Genomic DNA, 26,351 nt, shown 5'->3' with positions numbered 1-26,351 from the left:
CCTTTTTTCAGTGATTTACCCCCTGTGAAATATTTTTTCAGCCAAGTACCCCTTAACCAGCGCGGAGCATTTTTGATTGAAAAAAATATGTAATACACAGCGCTATGCCATCATTCTCTGATTTATTAAACTATCAACACTGAACATTGAACATTGTTGCATTGAACTGAGTTTTAGTGAGAAACTTGTGCTTCACTGAGAAGCTTTGTCAGTCTTGGTGGCAGGGAGGCAACTGCTGTGATCAAGCTCTTCTCCAGGCACAGTCTGTTTCTCTGCTTTGTTTTGATCACAGTCATTGCAGAGAAGGAGGCCTCACATAAATATGTGGAGGCAAAGGTTAGTAGCTGCTCCAAAGCTTTCTGTCTCAGGTCAGGGTGCTCCTGCTTCACACACACCCAAAACTGTGTGAGTGTGGATGTGGCAAACTTCATCTGGAGGCCACGGTCAGATGACACTTCCAGGAGTGTTTCCTGATTAGTGACAGGTAGCTTGCTTCCGTTTGTTTTGAACAAGTGAAATGGGTTTCTCACCCAATCCAGCTGTGTAGCTTTATCCTCCATATCAGGAAAGTAGGAATGGAAATTTTCAATCAAGTTAGTCAAATGTCCCACGATGAGAAACTTGACTGAAGCTCTGTCCACATCCTCACTACAGAGAAAATCATCCACCTGAGGAATACAGGTGAAATCCCCCTGTGCAGAGGCTCTTCTCCACAGCTCTGCTTTCTTCAGGAAGCCACCCACCTTGTCATACAGTTTTAAAAGTCTTTTCCCTGCAGAGACATATTCAGTTCGTTCAGTTTGCTGAATATATCTGCCAGATAGCACATCTTTGCAAGCCAGTCTGTGTCCTGGAACAAGGTAGCATGGGGAGATCTGTGCTCTATCAGAAATGTGTGTACTTCAGATCGTAATTCCAACAATTCCATTCCAACGATCAATACACATGGCTGGCACACACACACACACGAGAGCAATTATAATATCAATTTATATCAGCGTAAACGCTCACAGGCACACCCACACGCCCGAACGTAGGCCTACTGAAATAAATACAAATATCCAGCTTATTATACGGTTACTTGCCAAAACCATAGAAGACATTCCTCCAAAATACCTCTTTTTAATGATTTTGTTGCCATTTCGTGATTTCCGCTAAGAAAAAATAGTTCTTCACGCAAATGCGTAGCAACCCACCTTCTGATCTCAAGTTTCAATGACTTTCCGTTACGTTAAATTACCGGACTACTTGCGGATTGATATGAAAGATGTGAATTAGAAGCACAAAACCCGTTGCCAATGACAGCGGTCGTAAACTTTTTCGCAGCGGTGAATATCAAGAAATTACATACAAATCAACGGAACTTTTTGGAACATTCTGAAGAGCCGTATAATAACCATTTTCAAAGGATTTTTGAATGGATGCTTATTTTAAATATGTCTTTAAAAAATCTCACGTACCCCCTGGACTGCCTTCACGTACCCCCGGTTGAGAACCACTGCACTAGGGGATGGTTGACGTGGCCAGTAGATATATAGAAGATTCACAAATACACAAGACACAGATGAAAACATGTTGCGATCCATCATCGATCCTTTCCTCAGCCAGCGGTCTCTTATCTGTAACACTTGTACTGCACTCTACAACACATCATACAATACATTAAAGGAATGCAGGTAACAGGTGATTATATTGGTTCTGAATAATACAAAAGAAGTTACTCCCACCCAGCCCTTACCATGAATAGCCTGTGGCTTACCATAGTATAATGAGATTGATGTTTAGATAATGAGGCAGTGCGTGCATATGAAATCTTTTTGTGTGTATGACTGATGCTGTTTACGAACCTGTCTCTGTTGTCATCCATCCTGTCAGCAGGATCTTTGCCTGCAAATTGCCTGATGGCTGTGACAACGTCGTTCCTCATCACCATAACCTATAATTACAAATAAGCATATGAGGTGACCTAGCTCTGTCCACTTACTCAATCACAACTGTCCACATTGTTATTATTGGTGCTATACTGTATAAATAAAATATAATTGACTTGAATGAATCCCATTAAAATGGAAAACAGAATAAACCATGTTCAACTTTGCAAACAAATAAAAAAATATCTTGGACCGAGAATCATTTCCAATGATGCATCACTCGCAGTCAGAGCTTTCAGGATGAATTCCAACCCAATGTGGAAGACGAGGGGAAGTCATCTATCCTGCCACTGTGTGACATGGTGGCAGATGGTATGAACCTCCTCGGCCCAGCGAGCAAGCCGTAGCCTGAATAATGATCTGTCACCACACACCTGATAACAGCTTGCTTTGTCCTTTTCAACAGGCAGACCATCAAGCTAACTTGAGGGGAAATGAAGTGCAACCGATTAACAGAAAAATCCCTTGGTGTGTTATGTTTGGTCAACCACATGCACGCACACTTTAAAACCCAAGCTGGTCTTCAGTTAAAAGTATTGATGGGTGTCTGTGCAGTAACACAACTCTATATCTTGACAGATAGATACGTGAGGATTTTGGAACATTCCTGAATAAATCACAACACAGAATCAGGTTTAATTCGTTCCTCATTCGTTTACTCCACTGATGTCTGAGCAGTAGGGAGAGGTGTAGTGTGGATGATAGAGGGAGAGGTGTGGTGTAGTGTAGTGTAGTGTAGGTGATATGGGGAGAGGTGTAGTGTGGATGGCAGCTATGGATGATATAGGGAGAGGTGTAGTGTGGATGGCAGCTATGGATGATATAGGGATTGATACATTGCGAGGAAATGGTAAACATATACAAGCTCCACGCGCACACACACTAAGAAGAGTCCAGGAGTAAATTGAAATTCAGGAATTTACGAAATCTCTTAATTTGTTTCATACTTGTGTAGGTACAATAGGTACCAGCCTCATACGGGCACCAGGATAATAGTTACCTTACCTTGTGAGCAGGCGCCGAATAAATAAGGGTGCAACTGTGTATAAATAGTATTACTATCCCTATGAGGGCCACCAAGGTTGGTACTATCCTGACAACAGCACCAATAACATGGTGATCTCATCCGATTGGATAGGCATCAACCATTCAACACAACAGCAGATCAATTCAGTTAATATGTTGGCGATCTCAGCCGATTGGATAGGCATCAACCTTTCAACACAACAGCAGATCAATTCAGTTAATATGTTGGCGATCTCAGCCGATTGGATAGGCATCAACCATTCAACACAACAACAGATCAAGTTAAACACATGGGTGCACCACACAACATGTGGTGCCTACCATAGTGGTCAAAATACAGATCAGCCACAAATCAGTCTTATAAATCAATCTCATATATCAGTCATATAAAATCTATTCAACTATAAATCTGGAACTCTGATTGATAATCAATGACTAAAACTAAAATTACCTTATTAATAGTGGGTAAAGGTTGAAGGTCTTAGGGGTCATAAAATAGAAGAGGTTGGCAGCAGTCATTCTTGGGCAACATTAAATGGACTTGGTATACAAGCAAAGCATCTATTCAGACAATAACAGAACAGAAATAAAACACACAGTATGTAAACCGCCCTAAATGTATCTAACTAAAGGGGAGTGTGTGTGAAAGAGAAGGAGAGTGTGTGTGTGAGGAAAGAATGTGCATTTGTGCGGTTACCTTATTTCCTTGTGCATGTGTGAGCATGTTCGTTAACGTACATGTGTGATGAACAAAGGAACGAGCCTATGTGAAACGCGAAGTTTGAGTCTTCTTGTGGCTATGTAAAGGCCAACGTACGTCTAATCTATGTGATTATGGTGCCAATTTAGAAGAGGAAAAATGGTTAGTAATGTATGCAAGACCTCATGTCTATGGAGAAGCATAACTAACAATAACCCTTGTATGGTGTGGCAAAGCCAACTACCAAAATAATCATGAAAAGATGTCCCAACAGTCATGTTCAGTGAACACCCACAAATCAATACATGGACAATGGCAAAGGTAAAACAGTCTTATGCTTAGCCAGGTAGTGAATATGCTGGGGGTATTTGTAAATGCCCAGTTATCGAAGTTACCAGTCCTTCAGCCAAACTGAAGGGTGTCCGTGGATGAAGAAGGTTGTAGCTCTGATGTCGTCGTTTCTGTGCAGATGTGTAGATCGGAGGAACCAGTTGCTCCTTTTGTTCAAATTTGCAGTTCGCCGGTCATCTTCATGATTACTTGCTTTTGGTTGCGCACGTCGTAGAGTTAGCTAGCAGACTTTCTGTTGAAACTGCTCATGCTAAACTTGTTTAAGGCTTAAGAGTAAAAATGAAGTACCCCTATAGTAAGAAACCTACTTTGTAGGACTATCTTCTATATGTAACCCCAAAACCAATCCCAGCTCCAAATAGATGCGGTGATAAATCTCTGGTGTCTTAGGAAATGATGCTTTAGCTGCTTGCTTGTTTCTTACTAACTATTAACTGGCATGCTGTTTAGCTGCAATCAGGGCAGTTAATAGCGTTATTAGGAGCCCAGTCAAGCTGTGTTTGCCACATTCAACCTGTTAAATCATACCAGTGTGGAAACCCTCCGGTCGGCAGCGATGGTGTGGATGGGGGTCATCATCAAGCTGGCGGCAGCGATTCAGCATCTCCCGGGCCTTTCTGTGTGGAGTTTGCATGTTCTCCCCGTGTTCACAAGGGGTTTCCTCCACTAAGGACCCCAACAGAAAAAACATGCAAAATAACAGAACACATGTCCATCCCTGACCAAAGATGGACAGTTCACTTCACTTGGTCCCCGGGCGCTACAAGCTGCCCACTGCTCCTGGGCGGTCCTTGAGGAAGGACGGTCCAGGATGGGAAAAAGCAGAAAATAAATTCACCGCGACCTCAGGCCTACCTGCGTGTGTGTGTGTGTGTCCTGTGTCGCCTCCATATATGCACGTGTGTGTTCCAGTGTGTCGTGTGTGCCATTAAAAAAAAAACCTGACAAAGGTCTTAATTAATGTGTGACCTTATATCAGCACTCACAATATGACATTGACATGGGGAAGGGAAGCAAGCCACTTCTCATGTTATGGATATATCATTGAACAGTTCATTGTCACACACATGTTGCTCATGACGGGCATACATTGACACGTGCAATGTTGTTTATTTTATAAAATATGTTGACATCTTGTAATTTTTAAACATGATATTCAGTGCTCATGAATGTGTTGTAAAATCTTTATGTAGGTACTCCTCAGCTAAAGTGTTACTAGGTGTGTATACCTATGTAAATATATGTATTTATATATATATATATATATGTTATAGGTGTGAACAGGTAGGTGGTAACATCTGCTTCTTTTTCAGGTATGCTCAGAGACATTTTTCACAAAAGAAAAACCTTATGTTTAATGTCATTTCAGCTCAGATCAATTTTAATTTTGTGTTGTTTGTGCATGTGTTATGAAGCCCATGGATTAAACTTGAATTTGTTTGGCTGATATAACACAAATATTCTGGCCAGCTAGGTGTTCTTTATGACTATGGAGTATGTCGTGTCTAAAATATATACACACGCGGTCCCATTTAAGCAGGAGTCGAACAGCAGATGTTGAATTCTTCAGTAAAGATTTATTGCGGATCTTTAACCACAATAAGAGAAAGTCCTAGAATGTTTCTGTCTGCCTAAAGTCGCGCGCTGCCATTTAAACCTCTTCTGACACTCCCACTTCAGCCTTGACTGGCTGACCCTGTATCCAATCACATCATTAACCTCTAACCTGACTCCATCCAATCAGAAAGTTTAAAATGTGTATCATGACCCATCCTCTACCCGGTGGGCCAAACCCCTTTTCTAACATCGTGTTGAGAGTGTATCTGATCCTCAAACTAATTAAATGAATTATCTGACCTTCCTCCTGAATCATATTCAAATATCCCACAAGTACATTACTATTGAGTACGTCCTAATGTGCACTGTGTTGCTATATAGGTCTGATATTGCTAACAGCTTGAGTGCTCCGTTCTACAGTAATGTGTTAAAACTCACAAACAGTACCCAGCTATAACAGCCGTTACCATGGTTACCCTGTGTGGACCATAAGGTCTCTGGAGAAGGGCTGCTGTGCCCTGAAAGAAGAAAACAGAAAACACACGAAATTCCCTGTCGTTCTCTCAGTTCATGGTGTGTGTGTGTGTGTATGTGTGAGAGGGAGAGAGAGAGAGAGGGAGGGAGAGAGAAGAGAGTAAGAGCATGTACACATATATGAGCATGAATGTACACACTTGTATGAGAAACCATGTACCATTTCATAATGACATTTATGTTTTTGAATGTAAATCCACCATTTTTAAGGACCTTAGATTAGATATCAGACGGCTTATTAAAATTTCTAATTTGGTTGTGTCCTAATAGATGGAACAAACAAATGCTGCATTTTTCTTTTTTAGCATTGTACATCAATAGAGAATTATGAAATATGTGACCATTACTAACTTCTGTACTAATTGTGCTGTTAACCATGTGCAGAAAAAAAACACAATTTAAGGCTGATGCTTCCTTCATCCAAGCTTTTTGATTGGTTCAGAGTAAGTTATTTTCTTTATGTCTGGTGAATCCATTTCATTGAAATACATAGATTGGATGAATTGATAACAAAAACTAAATCTAAACCGTCAGCCAGTGTCACGGGTTAGGCCCGCTGTGGGGAATCGAACCGCCACCAACCACCCTCAAGTGGTAGAACCCAAATGCAAAGAGGCAGAGATGGAGTCAACTCAAAGAAGACAACCAAGACGAAAGGCAGACAAATCCAATAAGGGTACAAAATCCAATAAGGGTACAAAATAAGCAGCCAGTCCAAAAGCACAAACAATTCTCAAGATCCATATACGCAGGCAAAAGGATCTAAAAACATCAGAGAAATTCACCAGAAACTTGACATTTCTAAGAATACTCCAAAGAATACATATGGAACAGGTGAAAATACTTAATTACAAGGCACAGGTGATAACCATCAACACCCAGGAGAGAGAAAATACAAAACATAATGAATGACACAAATGAGGACATCTAGTGACACAAAAAAAGGCATTGAGCAAAGTCCGCAATACCTGACAGGACCTAGGATCTCCCTAGGATCGTCTCCTAACGATCCCTGGTAAATCAGTGATGTGACTGATGGAAGTCCTTAGGAATGTTCCAGAATGCCCCAAGAAGGAACCCAATGTTCAGAATGGGGTTCAGAACCCCAGCTCCTCTTGCCCATATCCCTCCCAGTCAACCCGATACTGGATTCTGCCTCGGACCCGACAGGAATCCAGAAGATGGTTAACAGTAAAGTGAGTCGACCAACACCAAATACCTCAGATGTAGAAAACGGCAAACTTTAGAGAATCTATTAATGATGACAAGGATAACAGTGTTAACTTGGGACGGTGGCAAGCTAGCGATGAAATCGCCAACCAGTGCCTCTATTCCTCTAAAGCCAACTTCACTGCTAACAGTTCCCTGTTCCCAACATTGTAGTTCTGCTCCGTATCAGTCAGTTTTCTGGAGAGGAAAGCACATGGATGGAAGTTTCCCTCAACAGACCTCTGAGACTAAACTGTCACTACCCCTGAAATATCCACATCAGTCACGAACAGTATTCACCTTCTTTGGATCCATCGGAATTATGGCATCAGAAACGGCAAATCCAAGGAAGAACACTTCTCAGACGTGAAACTCGTCAGGCATCACAAAAAGGTGCTTCTTGAGGAGGAGACTGATGACCAGACAAACCTGTTGGACATGTTCTTTAAGACTTTTTTTAAAATATCTGTATGTCGTCGAGGTAGACGAAGACAAACTTGTTCATCACCCTTCAGTGCGTAAAAAACAAAGCGGTGCATGAGCCGTTGGTCATAAACTCGGAATACGTTGGCAAACGCACCATCTTCATGCAAATGCACACAAACTCCACTTAATAATCCCAAGTAATACCAAATCAACTAACCGACATCTTAATCACTGTCGTAGTACCGCTTCACACTCATTTAGGCAACCTTTGCACCCGTCAGGTCAACTGGGTTTTGTAGATGAGCTGGGCATTCTGAGAATATCAAAAACTCGTTGGTGGAATGAACTACCCAGCACTACCAGAGCAGGGGCGTCCCTCTCTACCTTTAAGAAGCTTTTGAAGACCCAACTCTTCAGAGAGCACTTCCCGTCCTAACTGGCACTTCGACTAGTGCGTAACTTGCAATTACAGCAGTTACATTTCTGCACTTCTTTTTTCCTTTTTATTTCATTTTGTTATATTTCTTATGTAAAGTAGTATTTATTTGTTGTTACACCAAGTTCTATTGCTCGTAGCTTGACTGTTCTCTCCCTTGTACGTCGCTTTGGACAAAAGCGTCTGATAAATGACTAAATGTAAATGTAAAAAGCACAATAGTAATATCCTATAGTTCCTGTGGTTTCAATTCCTCGCCGCAACCTCAGAAGACTTTCAACCAATCAGAGTTCTTCTCTTGCTGCTCTCACTGCATTCTTGTCACTGGAGGTTCGTGATGCTACGGACACTTGTCTGGATACCTTTATGACCTCTATTGACCTTCCTGATCTAATCCCTTGGCTTAATCCTAATGATATTGGTACTATCAGTCTCTGTTATCTGCCCTTTCTTCTACAGTCACAGCTGCCAAAAAGGCACTTTACAAAGAAAAGGTCGACAATGCATCACACGGTAGGAGAAAGTTTATTTTTAAGACTCTTCTCAACCCTCCTCCTTTCGGCCATCAGTTACCTCCCTCCCTGCTGATGTCATTGCATCATTTTGGACTGAAAAAGTTGCAGACATTAGTGCTCAGTTCTCCGATCCTCCTACCTATTTTGCCTCTGTACTGGTCCATTCTTTCACTCACTCTCCCCTCTCAACGACGAGGAGGAATCAATGCATCTTCATCTTCAGCATCTTCAGCATAGTTGTCCTACAACTTGTCCTCTGAAAATTATATTCCCACCACCACCCTCCTCCAGTTTGCCTCATCGACAATTTAACTTAACTTACTAACATTACTTTCACACATGAAGTAAATGCTTCACTCAGTTCAGGACACTTTCTTACAGCATTCAAACAGGCAGGAACAGGATTCAAACTGGATTCTTCGAAAAGGTTGCCTCTCAGCAAGTATCTGATTTTTCTATCTCAGAATAATTTGCTGGATCCTAAGCAGTCTGGTTTTAAGAGTGGTCATTCTTTGAGAAGGGCAAGGGGCAATTCTTCTCAATCATCAGTCAAGGTGTAATAATTTATTTTTTATGAAACCAAATCATGGAAAAAACGGTTCTCACTAGAGCTTGTGCTGCTTGTGGCTAGGGCAGGATCATCTCCAAGGTGCTGGAGTGCTTCTATTGGCTAGGGCAGGATCATCTCCAAGGTGCTGGAGTGCTTCTATTGGCTAGGGCAGGATCATCTCCAAGGTGCTGGAGTGCTTCTATTGGTCCTGGTGTAGCTCCTCCCCCTGGTGCTCACGGGCCCTGATCAGTTCCAGCTTCCAATGATCCTCCTCACGGTTCATCCCCAGCATCTGAGCATCAATGTGCATTGGTGGGCAGCTTGAACAAGCCTTTCAGTAGCAGGCTGGCCTTCCTCGCTTTGAGAACTCTCACCAGGCTGCCTCTGTGTCTGCGTGGGTGGGGTGGGGTGTCAAGGGGCATGTGAAGAAACTTGATTGTGTGCTGCTGGGTGACTGTGGAGGACTGAATGTTTGGATTGGTGGTTGTTCATTAGTGTGTGGTTAGGATGCTGGGTGACTGTGGAGGACTGAATGTTGTGATTGGTGTGGGTCTAGGTGGCTGTTCATTAGTAGTTAGGATGCTGGGTGACTGGGGAGGACTGAATGTTGTGATTGGTGTGGGTCTAGGTGGACTGAATGTTGTGATTGGTGTGGGTCTAGGTGGACTGAATGTTGTGATTGGTGTGGGTCTAGGTGGACTGAATGTTGTGATTGGTGTGGGTCTAGGTGGCTGTTCATTAGTGTGTGGGTCTAGGTGGCTGTTCATTAGTGTGGGTCTAGGTGGCTGTTCATTAGTGTGGGTCTAGGTGGCTGTTCATTAGTGTGTGGTTAGGTGGCTGTTCATTAGTGTGTGGTTAGGATGCCGGGTGCCAGAGGCGGATGGAGGTGAGAAGTGCTGGGATGGTCGTTGAAATAATGTGTCACCTCTTTCTCCTCTTAATTTCTCGTTCTCCTATGTGTATATTTTTTTTAAATGTATTTATTTAAATTTAATTTAATTTAATTTAATTAAATGTATTTTGTTTTATTTTATTCTATATTATTTGATTTTATTTTTGCGCAGTATGGAGCGTAGACCCTTTTACATTTCACTACACTTGTTGTATGTGACAAATAAAAATACTTGAACTTGAACTTGAATATCTAATGATAGACATAAAGGCTGCAGAGGTGGACATGGTGGGAGTGATTCTGGGTGTTAAAGCACAGCTAAGGTAGCCTACAGCTAACTGACAGTGCAATTGCCCCTAATATGTTTCCTTCACTGTCATTCACTTTTCCCAGGTAACCTACCCATCTCCTTATCTCTGTCCTACGGCTAGCTCTTTAAATCACCAATTTTTTTTTTTTTTTCTTACAAATACTGTAACCATGTAGTTGTTCACAGGTTGTCGCTGAGTTGAGCATTAATACAATCCTTCCAGGGCTTAGTCATCTACGGTATTAGTCATCTGCAGTGGGACCCAAGTTAGATCCTCTCTGTGGACAGGAATCTTACCATTTCCTCCAGCCAGCCCTCCTCCTTTCCAGACAAAAGTTCATTAAAACAGCTTTTGGGTATAGGCTGAGGTATTAGGGAAGGTAATTCAAATTCAGTGTTGGCTTAATTACAGAATTGATTTTCAGCAATCATTCTCAGAGTGAGAGGATCTAATCAAACGCACTCCCGAGGCAAACAGTAATTTTATGTTATGAAGTGCCCTCTATCCCCATGTATTACACTAGTGTGTACAGCTTCTTTATGACTCACTGTGTTATTATATTTAAGTATTTTGTATATTGTTGCTGATATTGTCTCTGACCGGTAAATCAATGACCTCAGCCACTTTAGGCCTCTGGGCAAATTGTTGATTTAGCCTGACCACAATGCATTGAAAAACATAGATGCATAGCATAATGATATTGATGTTTAGAGAATTGGCAGTGCATAGTTTTTTTATGTGTATGACTGATATTCTGTTTACAAACTTCTCTCTGTTCTCTCCCATACAGTAGGAACCTTTGCCTGCAAATGCTGACGGCTGTGATAACATTGTTCCTCATCACCATAACCTTTCATTTAGTAAATGCACATACGTAAGGCAACCTACCTCTGGTACCTCCCTTTGTCTCTTGTCCTCCCCTTCAACTGGGATGCTGCTGCAGTCTTATCACCTGATCTACCTGCAGAAACCCTCTACGTACAGCTGACCATTCCCACCAAACTGTTATGCACAAATCTGCTTATGATACATTTACATACTGTGTCTCTGTTTGCCAGGTATATAAACAAATGCCACCATTGATATAGTTTTCCGCTTCATTACTCTGCTTATCCTTATAAGAGTAACCTTATGAGGACGTTACATTCCCACTAAGCTGTTCTACAACCAATACATTTAATGCTGGCTCTCTCCATTTTATCCACTATTAATTCTATATGTATCATGTATACAGTATGTCTTCTTTTATGTTTAATGGAATCATTTATGTATCACATGAATGCAAATATGTTTAATCCTGATACGTGTATGAATCCATCTGCTTCTGTCTTCTCCTTCTTTCCTCCGATCCCTTATGCCAATCATCTCAACATTTCAAAAAAATCCCTTGTTAATACCCAGCTAAAACGTTGCAGTCATTATTCTCTCTCCTAAGCCAATTTCAGTCTGGTTTCAGAACTCAACACAGCGCAATTTCTTTCGCATCTTTGGTGGCGTTTTAGTTTTTTAGCTCATTCATTTAATTGTGTAACTGGTGGACTCTTTTGTAGTAGTATTGTAGTATTCGATGGAATACTGGTCTGGTGGGAAGTGTGTGGGTTTATTTTGCGTATTCCATGCAACAGATCTCAAACCCACACAACACGCTATGGTGGCGAGATAAGGGAAGAAGATTACAAGATTCTCCATAGTGTAGTGGTAGTTTCTTCTGCGTTAGCTTTGCGTCCCTTTTTCTTCCAAAGGCGGCGATGTCTCCTCAATCTCCCAGTATCACTCCTTGCTCTGTTCTCTCACCACATGCAACTGTCAGTTGTTTCCATGCACAAATCACCACGGCAATTCCCTGGCAAAATCACACAGCATGAATGTTGCATGCTCCGATATAAGGGAACAGAACCCGTGTTGGGAGTTACTTTTAAAATGTATTCCACTACAGATTACAGAATACATGTCCTAAAATGTCATTTGTAAAATATTTCATTAATTTCCTTGAGGTGATATACATACAATTACATCAACATTGTCTTCCATTGAATTAACTGTGGATGAAACGGTTATGTCAGACGTTGAGGTTGCAAAGCCCACCTCCAACATCAAGCCCAAACAACCCACCAGTGTTTCCCTCAGAACCTTATTGTAAAACCAAGTTCCTACTCCAGCCTTAGGTTGACGCGCTTCAAGCACTGTTCGGTAGGTTGATGGGTTTTAGTTGATAGTTGATTTATTGCAACAAAAAAGATGAAGAATTATGTACCTGAATTGAGATGATGGTACAACCTGGAGGTGCGAAACAGCAGAGGTTCAACGACTTCTATATTTCCCAATGTAGCGCTTGCTGCGGTCAAAAAACCTTTTGGCTGCATGCCTGCCAACTTGTCTCTGGAGTGACGCGTCCAGACTGCTTTAATTGTCTTTACTAGGTCAGGTGCTGCAGTCACCTGACGAAGTGGGCCGTGGCCAACGCAATTTCGCACTTCCAGGTTGTTCAACAGTACACAAAGCAAATCCAAATACCAACAAAATACTATTCAATTAAATTATGATAAATGCAAAACACTTATCCTAATAATTCATAACTATAAATAATAACAATAAACAAAACCCATTCTGGCTCCAACACTTATTGTCTGCATTAAAAGTCCCAGTCACAGCCAAATTCCAAAATTGATTTCCAAAATTGATTTAGCTAACATACTAGCTGGCTAAGGAAACTTTAGACCGGATGTTACGTGCACGGCTCAAATGCATGAAACATTAAGGGGAGGCCACGCAGAATTTATGATAATAATAATAATAGTTATTTATTAATGGTTACAGGTATATATATATTTATCTATTAATTATAAGCAAAACGTGTGGTGAATGTCAGTGTTAGAATAGAAACCAAAGATGTAATGTAAAGTCAGTTAAATGGTAATCCAAAACAAACGGCGACGATAATCCAAAATCCTACGACAACGATCCAAAACCAACGAGGATTCCAAATCCAATCTCTGACCAACGATAACCAAATGCCGGGAATCCAAAGCTCTCCCGTCTGCCGGCTGATCAGGGCTTTTGTAGCCCATCCAATCAAGGATACACCTGTTTCCAATCACCTGTTGTAAAGACAGAGAGAACAGGCATGCAAATATCATGGGGCGGGGCCGCCCCGCCAGGGTCGTAACACCGGACTATACATTACCCCGCTTATTATACGGTTACCTGCCAAAACGATAGAAGGTATTCCTCCAAAATACTTATTTTTAATTATTTTCTTGCTGTTTAGTAATTTCCGCAAAATAAAAATTGTTCTTCACGCAAATAGAAACTTTAAAGTTTCAGGTGTTGCGTAGCAACCCATTACTTGCGGACTTCAAGTTACAAAGACTTACCATTACGTTAAATTACCGGACTACTTGCAGAATGATATGAAAGATGTGATTTAGAAGCACAAAACCCATATGGCTGTTAGAATGTCTTGGAGGGATTAATTCATTCAAAGCTAGAAATCCCTCAGGTTTTATCCTTATCTCAGTCAGAGACAGACAGAGAATGTCAGTTATCAGTTATAAATTCAGAAGTTTCAGTTATAAATTCATTCCAATAGAGCTTTTGATGGTAAGAATTTTGATCAGAACCAGATTTGTATGTTTTATTGCCCTGCTGGGGTGGTTTGGAATAGACAATTGGGGCACAGAGACCCATGTGGCTTTGTGTGGGTAACAGCTCTGGGACGGCAGCCAGCATCTCTATTCACCCGTGTTTATGAGTCAGTGATGATGATGATACACTACGCCTGGGAGAGAATTTAAATGTTTACCGTAAATATGACAGAAGAAGAACATAGTCACCGAATTTGTGTCGTTAATGGGCAGATTTATCAAACACCTTCATGGGAGGAATCTTGTGGGAATCAGACAGTGCATGAAAATACCACCACCGGAGCTGTTGCAGTTGTGTGCAGAATGCAGACGGGCTGGTCCATTGGGGCTGTTCCATTGCTCTCGTTGAAGACATCTTGTTCCACTCCAGAGGCTTCCCTCTTTTGTTCTTTAATTTCATTTTAGGCCTCAGTGAGATGCAAGGACTTCACAAAACAGCAGCCGTGTCTCTCCTGTCTCACAGGCAGGCAATATGTATTTAATATGGCATCTGCCAGAGCCACCTCAGCAATAATGCAAGGTGGGACATGAGGGAGTTAACAAAGCAGCCATGCAAACTTAGGTCATGGCTTTACAAAATGGCTCTTGCCAAAATATTTCCCCTTTGTCACCCGATACCACGATTTAAGGTTTAGATGTATTATTGCAGAAGTCCAAGCAATTAATTTGTCTTTAAATTTGATTAACAATGGACTTGTGAAAGGAATGTGAAGATCAACTTCAATATGGAACTAAGTTATTTTACTAATTCAATTCATCGGGAAAGGGTACACTTTGTGAATGACACATACAAAGTATAGGTGACCTTTAATGTGAGTCATGGGTACTTACAGATTGCACTCTGGCTATAAACTTTATAGAGTGCACATGTAAGCGTTGGCATGCGAGGTCTGTTTGAGAAGGCACATGTAAGCGTTGGCATGCAAGGTCTGTTTGAGGCCAGTGAGGTGTCGGGGGGGATGATGAGAAGAAGGTGCTGCAAGCTGATTGGCCAGGCCTGTGGTGCCTTGCAGTGGTAAATGAATGGAGCAAAGGTCAGGTGTAACACATTGCTCCGTGAGATTGCTTTCGTCCTCATGTGGCATCTGATGTCAGTTTGCCCCGTAGGGTTTTTGCCCTCCCATGTGTGGTCAGATATTTCATCTTGTATGGGCAAAAAACCTCCAGTGTGGTTGCCCAGTGATGTTGAACATGAAGTGAAGGCAAGAATCCTAGCCCATCAACTCAAACGGCCCCAGGACACTGTTTCCATACCTCGTGACCAGCCTAGCGAATGACACTGCAGACTGCTGTGAGCATGAGATGGCTTGGTGTGACAAGTTATCGGCTGAACTTTCCCCTCGGTTGAAATGAATATGGGTTACTATGCTGCACCGTGGAGTCAAAGAGCCTTTGGGGGACATGTTCAAAAGATGTGAAACAGGCAAAGCACATGAAAGCTACCATTAATTACATCTCTAATGAAAGCTACAATTAATTAATTCTCTCTCTTATTTGGTAGAACTGAAATCCTTATCAGCTCTTTTATATAACAATTTTTTTTATGGACGAATGACCTTGTTTACTTTCGCCTACAAATGTTTTTCAAACGAAACTTTCCTATACTTAGAACACGTTCTTGCCACCAACCTTACTGCCATCTTATTCTTTTTAAGTAGTTGGACCAGGTTTGATTACATGCTGCATCAATTGATGACAGCACCTTGTCTGTTGCCAGAGCTCAGTGCCAATGGTAACAGTGTAGTTACATACAAATATACATTATACATTAATAACAACCGACTTAATTATACATGGGAATTGCTCAAGGCTGCCATACGGGTTGCTTTTCATGTTGATAGAGTGACTTCTTACACAAGGTTTTGTCATGAGAATATCTGGTTTGAAATTACACAGCAGTTAAGACTTTAGTGAAGGTGAATTTCCAGTACTTTACTAAGTTACTAATTAAACTAGTGATGTACTGTTAATGTAAGTTCAATTGGTTTGCATACTTCTAGGCAGAAAAAAAGCCTTTATGTGTAACTTCAGTCACTGAGAGGTTAATACCAAGTTGTCAAAGAGAAAAGAGATACTCTATAGTGATACTTTGTCATATGTAATCTAAATTATGAATGTCTCTCTGTGTAACAGCCCAATACCTGACACATCAACCTTGAGTAAACTTTGGCACTGTCTCTTACCCAAAGGCTGAAGGAAAATGAGATTCACAGCTCCATAAATAACTGACAAATGGACACCAGTTTCAGACTTTAGAAGGATTTCATGTTGGCTTTTTTTTCCAATTCTACAAACACCCTTCACACACATTAGCCTCCTTGGCAATTGCCTATGTGGCCTCGCCTCGTATTGCACTCTTCCTGAAATCTTCAGAGAGAGAACACTAAAGTACTATTAACTGATGGAATCTAAATCTTCAGAGAGAGAACACTAAAGTACTATTAACTGATGGAATCTAAATCTTCAGAGAGAGAACACTAAAGTACTATTAACTGATGGAATCTAAATCTTCAGAGAGAGAACATAAAAGTACTATTAACTGATGGAATCTAAGACCTTATGCTACTGAAAGAAGCCAATTCCACCGGGTAAAACCGTTGTTCCGCAACAATGTTCAGATAAGTGTAAGGTGTCCAATTGAATGGTCCACATGAATGCTGGGCCTAGGATTTCCAGGCAGGCAGTACATTGTCAAAGTCCCTCCTCCAGCCGCCTTTTCTTCCCAGAGTGCAACCTGTTACCATCAGTTTCCCATGGTCACGCCATCCACAGGACGGTAAAAGAATCATCCGACTTCCATGTCAATTACAGATGCTTTCCATAGTGCACTGGGGTTGACACAGACATCTGACTGGTCTGGCGGTGTGCAATGTACCGTGAGTTGTGACACACTCCTCCTAATACCATCTTCAAAAATGTCAGTAACTTGTGTCACAATAGTCATTGTGTTGGTCCGAAACAGACAGATTACACTTTGTTTCCCTCACGTTTTATTGTTTTAGCGCTATATAGATAAAATTGAGTTGAAATTAATAATTTTAATTAAAATTAAAATTGACCCAGTCGTGCGGCCCTAACAGCATGACCCTTGACCTTTGTCCATGTCTCCCTCATCCCCCTGCCCATGTCTCCCTCATCCAGCATGTTTACTATAGTATATATATATAGTACATATATGTGGATGAACTCTTTCCATACTGTCTCATCAAACATGTCTACTATAATATATATATAGTACATACCGTATATGTGGATGAACTCTTTCCTTATCTTCTCATCAAGCATGTCTACTATAATATATATATAGTACATATATGTGGATGAACTCTTTCCTTACTGTATCATCAAACATGTTTACCATAGTATATACAGTACTGTGCAAAAGTTTTAGGCAGGTGTGGAAAAATGCTGTAAATCATCGAGTCTGTCTGGGATTACATGAAGATTGGTGCATACAATTATCTGAGGTAAATAGCTGTGACACCACAGTGTACAAATTGTGCATTTTGCAACTGGCACTTACATTTGCATTATTTTGATGCAAAGGTAAAAGTGAAAAAATGCTGTAAGTCATCGAGTCTGTCTGGGATTACATGAAGAGACAGAAGGATTTGAGGAACCCTAAATCCACAGAGGATCTGTGGTTAGTTCTCCAAGATGTTTGGAACAACCTACCAGCCGAGTTCCTTCAAAAACTGGGTGCAAGTGTACCTAGAAGAATTGATGCTGTTTTGAAGGCAAAGGGTGGTCACATCAAATATTGATTTGATTTAGATTTATCTTCTGTTCATTCACTGCATTTTATTAATTGATGAAAAGAAACTGTTAACACTTCCATTTTTGAAAGCATTCTTAGTTTACAGCATTTTTTTCACACCTGCCTAAAACTTTTGCACAGTACTGTATATATATATATATATATATATATATATATATATATAGTACATATATGTGGATGAACTCTTTCCTTACTGTCTCATCAAACATGTCTACTATAATATATATATAGTACATATATGTGGATTAACTCTTTCCTTATCTTCTCATCATAATGATTTGGCTCATTGGCTTATTGTATAGCATAAAATCCATAAAGTCATCAGACATTGAATAACATTACCAAAACAGAAACTGCTGGCCATAAAGGAGCTTAGTGTGTGATTTATTAGCACACGTGCTACCTGAGGTCTGCAAAGGCCTTTCTTTTTAAACTGCTATAACTATCGGAAGTCTGCTTTTATTAGGTCTCATTCAGTATGTTTCATTCTGTTCAGTGAGGTGTTGAATGCCAGATTAGCACCATCCTGCCAGGAATAAATAATGTCAGAAGACAAAGGAGGGATGGAGAAAAGAACCCCACACTTAAGACTCTATCCTATGAATTCATTAAGCATCCATTTCCAACCCAATGTCAGCTGATGCCTTCTTCACAAAGCACATTATCAATTAGGAAGGGCTGTGACGTGGGAGTGAATGAAAGCACTGATAAAAACACAATCGGAAATGCCACAAGACATTCACATGGAAGCATTTTCTAAAAAGTGACCTTGAAAAAAGAGATAGCGGCCATGATTTGGCCATCTCTTTTTCAAATGTCACCACTCAAGGTCTAAAGACAAGAAATTATGTGAGCATTTTATTAAGAGTTTTAAATATTTTGTCCTGTCCTGTCCTGTAGATATATTTTCTGAATATTGTTTAAAGGAATGCACAAGGCTTCACAATAAGCAATGGCCAATATTTCATGAATGAATTTAAGCATCCTGTATCCCTGAATAAGTAACGCATGAGTGCATGTGTGTGTGTATAACAATGGGCATCCGTTTGTCAGTGTGCAACGGCATATGTTTACCCTGTGGGTTTATGAGCAGTGGGGAGAGTGGGCCATGAGTCACGTTGGGAGTGGGAACACAGAACCCACACAAACACAAACACAAACACAATCTATCCTGCCATCTCCCAAGAGGAGCAGCGCATGTGCTGCTGAGCAGTAATATACAAACAGATCAATACATTGATTCCTATCAGCTTCTCAAATGAGATGAAGTTGAGAAGCAGCACAAAGCTGAACATAAATGAATGTATACATGTGTAGAATTTCTTCTAACTTGAATTTGAGATTCAAATTGTATTGCAAGCTTTACCTTACTAAAACTGTGTCACTCTCACTCACTCACTCAAACACAGACACAGACACAGACACAGACACAGACACAGACACACACACACACACACACACACACACACACACACACACACACACACACACACACACACACACACACACACACACACACACACACACACACACACACTATGGTCTTGAGATGTCTTCAATATGCTGTTGTATTTCCAGTGTCTCTGCCTTGAACTGTATGGAATGTATTATTTTAGATATATGTAAGGGATAATCTATAGCCCACCGCTCATTACTGAAAAAGAATGAACAGGCTTGTCGTGTATTGTTCGAAAGGGTTTTCATTTTGATAATGACCGGAACTTGAGTTAGAAGCACAAAACCCGTTGCCAGTGGCAGCGGTCATTCATTTTTTGCAGTGGTCATTATAAAGAAATATCGGAATTCCGAATGAGGGGCTCATTCAAATCAATGGACTGAAGAGCTGTATAACAAAACCTGTAAATACACTTATCCACCCAGTAGTGATGGTAGCTCCAAATGATTTTCATAGGCACACCAACACACACAGAACATTTTCCTTTTTTTTTTCTCCAGAAAGCCAATATCAGAAACATTTCTCTTGCTTAAATGTTTTTGCTTTTCCGAGTGAAATATGTACACATGAGTGATCTAGTTGTGCTTGAAGTTGTCTAAAAAATGATTTGCCGACCAGTTGAGGCATTTCAGGCAGACATGTTTTCGATGACCACAGTACCACATTTAGTGAAATTGATACACAAAGGAATCAGCCTTCTTGTTTATTATATCTTGATTAGGCAATTAGACAACAGGCAATTATAATGCAAGTTCCATGTCTTTCTTCAGCACATCAAATTCCCAAACCCCTCAAGTCATGATTCATTCAGCACTTCAACACATAATTAAGATAGATATTACTCGCATACAAATATAATATAATGATGAAATAATAAGTAAATAAATAATGTTGGTTTATCATGAAGTAATTCTATATACTAAACATAAAATCAATACGGTAGATTAACATGAAGGAAAATAAATACTTTTTAGAAAACATGATATTAACATGTGCAACCGATGTACATGTTTTTTTTTTTCATGTAAATCTGAAATAATTTTTTTTAGTAACATTAGTGTCACAACTGGGCGAGCAAAGTCTGAGTGAAGTTCGGAGATTGTATTACCAACTCTGTAAGGACATTGGGGAAATATATTCTGCCTTTTTGACATCTTGCTATCTCATTAGCTATCGCAAGGCTGCTGGTTTTCTCAGAGGTTTCCTATGATCCCTGTTGGAGCTGTATACTAGGGGGAGGTCATTTCCCCTCGGATACAGGAGTCGATATTTATCCATTCTAATTCTATGTGTTTCATTCAGATCAATTTATTTCAAACTCTGTCCAACTCCAATCAATACATGATCTCACACTTTCCCCACCATTTTCACATATGGAATTACAAAAGATTAACCTTTCATGGCAAAACCTTCCCATCTAGTCATCTTTCAATACCTTTAAAGTAGTCATGTGTACAACCAGACAAGAGGGTATAATTCTGCTGTCCATTCAATGCCTGTAAAAGCCTTGGAAAAGTGATGTACTGCTGCTTAAGTTCCAGTAATTTATATTTCATTAAAGTTGAATAATACGTTTCCAGCCAAGAGCATTGGGGTGCCCATGAGATTTTCAAGGACTATCTGAAGACGTGGATAAATCGTCCCGTGTCCATGACCTCTCCAGCTCACTGGATATTGGGAGGGCAGAGGAAGATCAATAAGTGTGTCGGAAATTAAAACAGATATAAACGGAGGCTGTAGCCTATCTTGTCATTTCACTTTTTATTCATTTTTCCAACAGAGTACAGTTTCCTAATTAGAAATTTGTAGCCTTACTAAAGTGTTATTAACCTAAACAAAGATAGTAGGCCAACATTGTGCCGTGTCTTTCAATTAAATGATTAGGCTATTACTCAAAATATAGTAGCCTATTCACTGATTTTTTTTTTTTTTATCTGAGTTCTCTGACTTCCTACCCACCTTGGTTATAAACTCTGATAAAAATCCCCACAGTGGGAGATTTTGATATTCACATGGACAATGAAAACCATAGCCTTGCAATCACATTCCAATCACTAACACACTCTATTGGGTTTTGCCAACATGTCAACACAAAATGTTTACATGACATGTAAACACTGAAAGTGGCGTAAGCACATCCCTACTAACAAATGGTTTCATATGTGTGCTTCGCTCAACCCTTGACACTGTTGCACCACTGAAAAAGAGAATAAGCGAACAGAAAAAGACTTGCTGTTCATTTTTCCAACAGAGTACAGTTTCCTAATTAGAAATTTGTAGCCTTACTAAAGTGTTATTAACCTAAACAAAGATAGTAGGCCAACATTGTGCCGTGTCTTTCAATTAAATGATTAGGCTATTACTCAAAATATAGTAGCCTATTCACTGATTTTTTTTTTTTTTATCTGAGTTCTCTGACTTCCTACCCACCTTGGTTATAAACTCTGATAAAAATCCCCACAGTGGGAGATTTTGATATTCACATGGACAATGAAAACCATAGCCTTGCAATCACATTCCAATCACTAACACACTCTATTGGGTTTTGCCAACATGTCAACACAAAATGTTTACATGACATGTAAACACTGAAAGTGGCGTAAGCACATCCCTACCTCATAACGACCTACTAACAAATGGTTTCATATGTGTGCTTCGCTCAACCCTTGACACTGTTGCACCACTGAAAAAGAGAATAAGCGAACAGAAAAAGACTCGCTCCATGGTACACTGACCAGACTCATGCACTTAAACAAATGACTCGGAAACTAGAGAAAAAATGGTACACCACCAAACTTGTCTTGTAAGCTATAAAAGAGCACTTTCTGATGTGAAATCAGCTTACTATTCTTCATTGATTGAAAATAATAAAAAACAACCCAAGGTGTCTCTTGAAGACCATGTCTAGACTAACAAAAAAACACAATACAATAGAACAGTCTGTTTATAGCCTGTAGCAGAAACAATTTCATGAGCTTTTTCAATAACACATTTTGAACAATAAGAGAACAAATTCAGACTCCTCCCCCTCCATGACCCTATAGCCCTTCCAGGATGCACCATGACTACCTCTTAACACCCCCACAACCTGCTGCACTCCTAGAATCACCATGACTACCTCTGTGACACCCCCACAACCTGCTGCACTCCTTGAATCACCATGACTACCTCTGTGACACCCCCACAACCTGCTGCACTCCTAGAATCACCATGACTACCTCTGTGACACCCCCACAACCTGGTGCACTCCTAGAATCACCATGACTACCTCTGTGACACCCCCACAACCTGCTGCTCTCCTGGAATCACCATGACTACCTCTGTGACACCCCCACAACCTGCTGCACTCCTTGAATCACCATGACTACCTCTGTGACACCCCCACAACCTGCTGCACTCCTTGAATCACCATGACTACCTCTGTGACACCCCCACAACCTGCTGCACTCCTAGAATCTTTCACACCCATTGACCTCCCTGATCTCATCTAAATTATCAATTTGCCTTACTAGACCCTATCCCCAAAAAACTACTTAAACACGCACTACCCTTAGTAAATGAAACACTACCATCTCTAAAAAAAAATAACCGTGATCCTGCCAATAATTGTGGCACACATGTTTTGGGGAAAAATATTTATTTAATCTCAACAGTTTTTTTTTCTTTCAATAATTTTACTTCAATGAAAAGGTAAGATTTTTGTGAATATTTTGAGTGAAAGACCAAGAGGATAAACAGCAAAGACATATTTATTCATAGCCTGTTTTGCTCATATTCACTAGGGGTGCCAATAATTGTGGAGGGCACTGTATAGTATACGTCTGAACTGCAATTGGTGTGAAGACTTTTACTGTAGTCTTCATCTATAGCCTTCATAGGACATTCCCTTGTGAAAGAGGGTTAGGGTTAAGGTTGGGAGCCATTAACCTGTAGAAGGTGAAAACTGCCTACTCTGCATTTTCAGTCACAAAGGATATGACCACCTTTACCTTTAGTTATCATAAGAGTAGGTTAATAATTGTTATATGACCATTTAATTATCCATATGAATTGAGTGTCTTAAACATGTTATGCTTACAACATATCCCGGACCTTACACAATCAACTAAATTTACCATGATATGTTTTTGCACATGTTCCTATGCTAATTTTTACAGTGTGTTTATTTGGAAGTGATTTTAGAAAAATACAATTATGACATGATAATATAATAACAATCTTTATTTATTTAGCACCTTTCAAGCATTCCAAGATAAGAATAAATGGCCACAACACAGACTAACACAGAAATATAAAGAGCACAACAAGCACAAAAAAATAGAGAGTTAGGGCCTCTTAAATAAAAATAATACCAGAAGAACCGTTCATAAGAGCAGACAAAAAAGGGCAAAGGGAAAAAGCAAGTTTAGATTTGTTTGATTTTGAGTCGATTTGAGTTTTGAGTCTATACAAATGTCATGTTAAATGGGATGCTGTTACAGAGATTAGGAGCTCTTATCCGTAGTCTATACTCAGATACAGCCCATGACCTTCAGTTCCAAGTAGACTTGAAGGAACATATGGTATTAAAACATCTGCAATATATTTAGGTAACAGTCTCTATACTGATTTTAACTGCACTTTAGCACTGGTTTGGTAACTAACAGAACCAAAAAAGCACACTGCAGTAGTTGAGCTATGAAGAAATAATTGTATTTGTTAAAAAGGTCTAAGGAGGTTCTTCATATAAAGTTCAAAATTGAGATTCCTCTCAAAGATAAGTGAAAGGGACTGAAGAAGGGCTGGATGTATGTTGAGGTTCTCTGTGGCTTCTGCTAGACAGTAATGTGATGTACTGCCGTAATTGATTTCCAACCTTATTTTGTTTAGCCGTACAGTGCTGTGTGCCATTGGTATGGCAATACAAATGTGGCCTGATGGCAATAAGCACAAGTACAATAAACAGGACCAAAATTTGACCTTTGAGGCACACTACATACCATAGGATGACAGGTAGACATAGGTCAAGACAAGGTCCAATATTTTTGCCTTCATTTGAAAAGAACAGTGAAGACAGGAAATAAGTGGGAGAGCGAAATTGGGACCAAGAAATATCCGTGGGTGGGATTTGAACCCAGGTCTCTGAGGGCTCGTAGGTGCATGGTTGAACAGATGCCACATGCGCCACGGCTCCCTCAGCTCGCCCTTTTCCTGATAATGACACCTACAAATAAATAATGGCCACTGCCACTGGCAAGAAGTTTTATGTTTCCGGTTCACATCTTTCATATCAATTAGGAAGTAGTTCATTCACTCATGAAAACATTAACTTCAACATCGGACAGGTGTCTCCCCAAGGTGAAAACTATGTGAAGTGTATAACCTTGCTTAGCAATTGGGAAATAAATCCCTTCAGGACGAATCAAGACCCCTCCGTGGTTCGTCCAATCAGGATTTATTTTCCGATACTGACCGGCAAACTATACATTATCCTGTAAAGCGCCTTGAGACAATTGTATTGTTATGGCGCTATATAAATAAAATTGAATTGAATAAATATATTTATTTTTATTAAGGCATAACATTTTTTAACAATGTTGATGATCTGATTACACTTTAGGTCAAGTTTATATAGATTTTCAGATATATCTGACAGGTTCACAAACATTCTGTTACATTCCATCCGCTGGCTGCGTGTGGCAAGAATCACCCTCTTTTTTCACTTTTGCATCTCCTGCATGCCTGGTCCTATGCCTATGCCCGGCCACGCCCATGTTCAGAGATGCACATGTTGCCCACTGGATCTATGCCAAAACCCACTTGTGTTATGCTAATTTGTATATATTTCCATGTTTTGAACCCTAAAACACACTTGTGTTATGTTAATTTGTATATATTTCCATGTTTTGAACCCTAAAACACACTTGTGTTATGCTAATTTGTATATATATTTCCATGTTTTGAACCCTAAAACACACTTGTGTTATGTTAATTTGTATATATATTTCCATGTTTTGAACCCTAAAACACACTTGTGTTATGTTAATTTGTATATATTACCATGTTTTGAACCCTAAAACACACTTGTGTTATGTTAATTTGTATATATTACCATGTTTTGAACCCTAAAACACACTTGTGTTATGTTCATTTGTATATATATTTCCATGTTTTGAACCCTAAAACACACTTGTGTTATGTTAATTTGTATATATTACCATGTTTTGAACCCTAAAACACACTTGTGTTATGTTAATTTGTATATATTACCATGTTTTGAACCCTAAAACACACTTGTGTTATGTTCATTTGTATATATATTTCCATGTTTTGAACCCTAAAACACACTTGTGTTATGTTAATTTGTATATATTACCATGTTTTGAACCCTAAAACACACTTGTGTTATGTTAATTTGTATATATTACCATGTTTTGAACCCTAAAACACACTTGTGTTATGTTAATTTGTATATATTACCATTTTGAACCCTAAAACACACTTGTGTTATGCTAATTTGTATATATTACCATGTTTTGAACCCTAAAACACACTTGTTTTATGCTAATTTGTATATATTACCATGTTTTGAACCCTAAAACACACTTGTGTTATGTTAATTTGTATATATTACCATGTTTTGAACCCTAAAACACACTTGTGTTATGTTAATTTGTATATATTACCATGTTTTGAACCCTAAAACACACTTGTGTTATGTTAATTTGTATATATTACCATTTTGAACCCTAAAACACACTTGTGTTATGCTAATTTGTATATATTACCATGTTTTGAACCTTAAAACACACTTGTTTTATGCTAATTTGTATATATTACCATGTTTTGAACCCTAAAACACACTTGTGTTATGTTCATTTGTATATATATTTCCATGTTTTGAACCCTAAAACACACTTGTGTTATGCTCATTTGTATATATTTCCATGTTTTGAACCCTAAAACACACTTGTGTTATGCTAATTTGTATATATATTACCATGTTTTGAACCCTAAAACACACTTGTGTTATGTTAATTTGTATATATTTCCATG

The sequence above is a fragment of the Clupea harengus genome, chromosome 5 (genome assembly GCF_900700415.2).
Source record: "Clupea harengus chromosome 5, Ch_v2.0.2, whole genome shotgun sequence".
Taxonomy (NCBI): Eukaryota; Metazoa; Chordata; class Actinopteri; order Clupeiformes; family Clupeidae; genus Clupea; species Clupea harengus.
The sequence above is the reverse complement of the archived record's forward strand: the minus strand, read 5'-3'. Positions refer to the sequence as shown.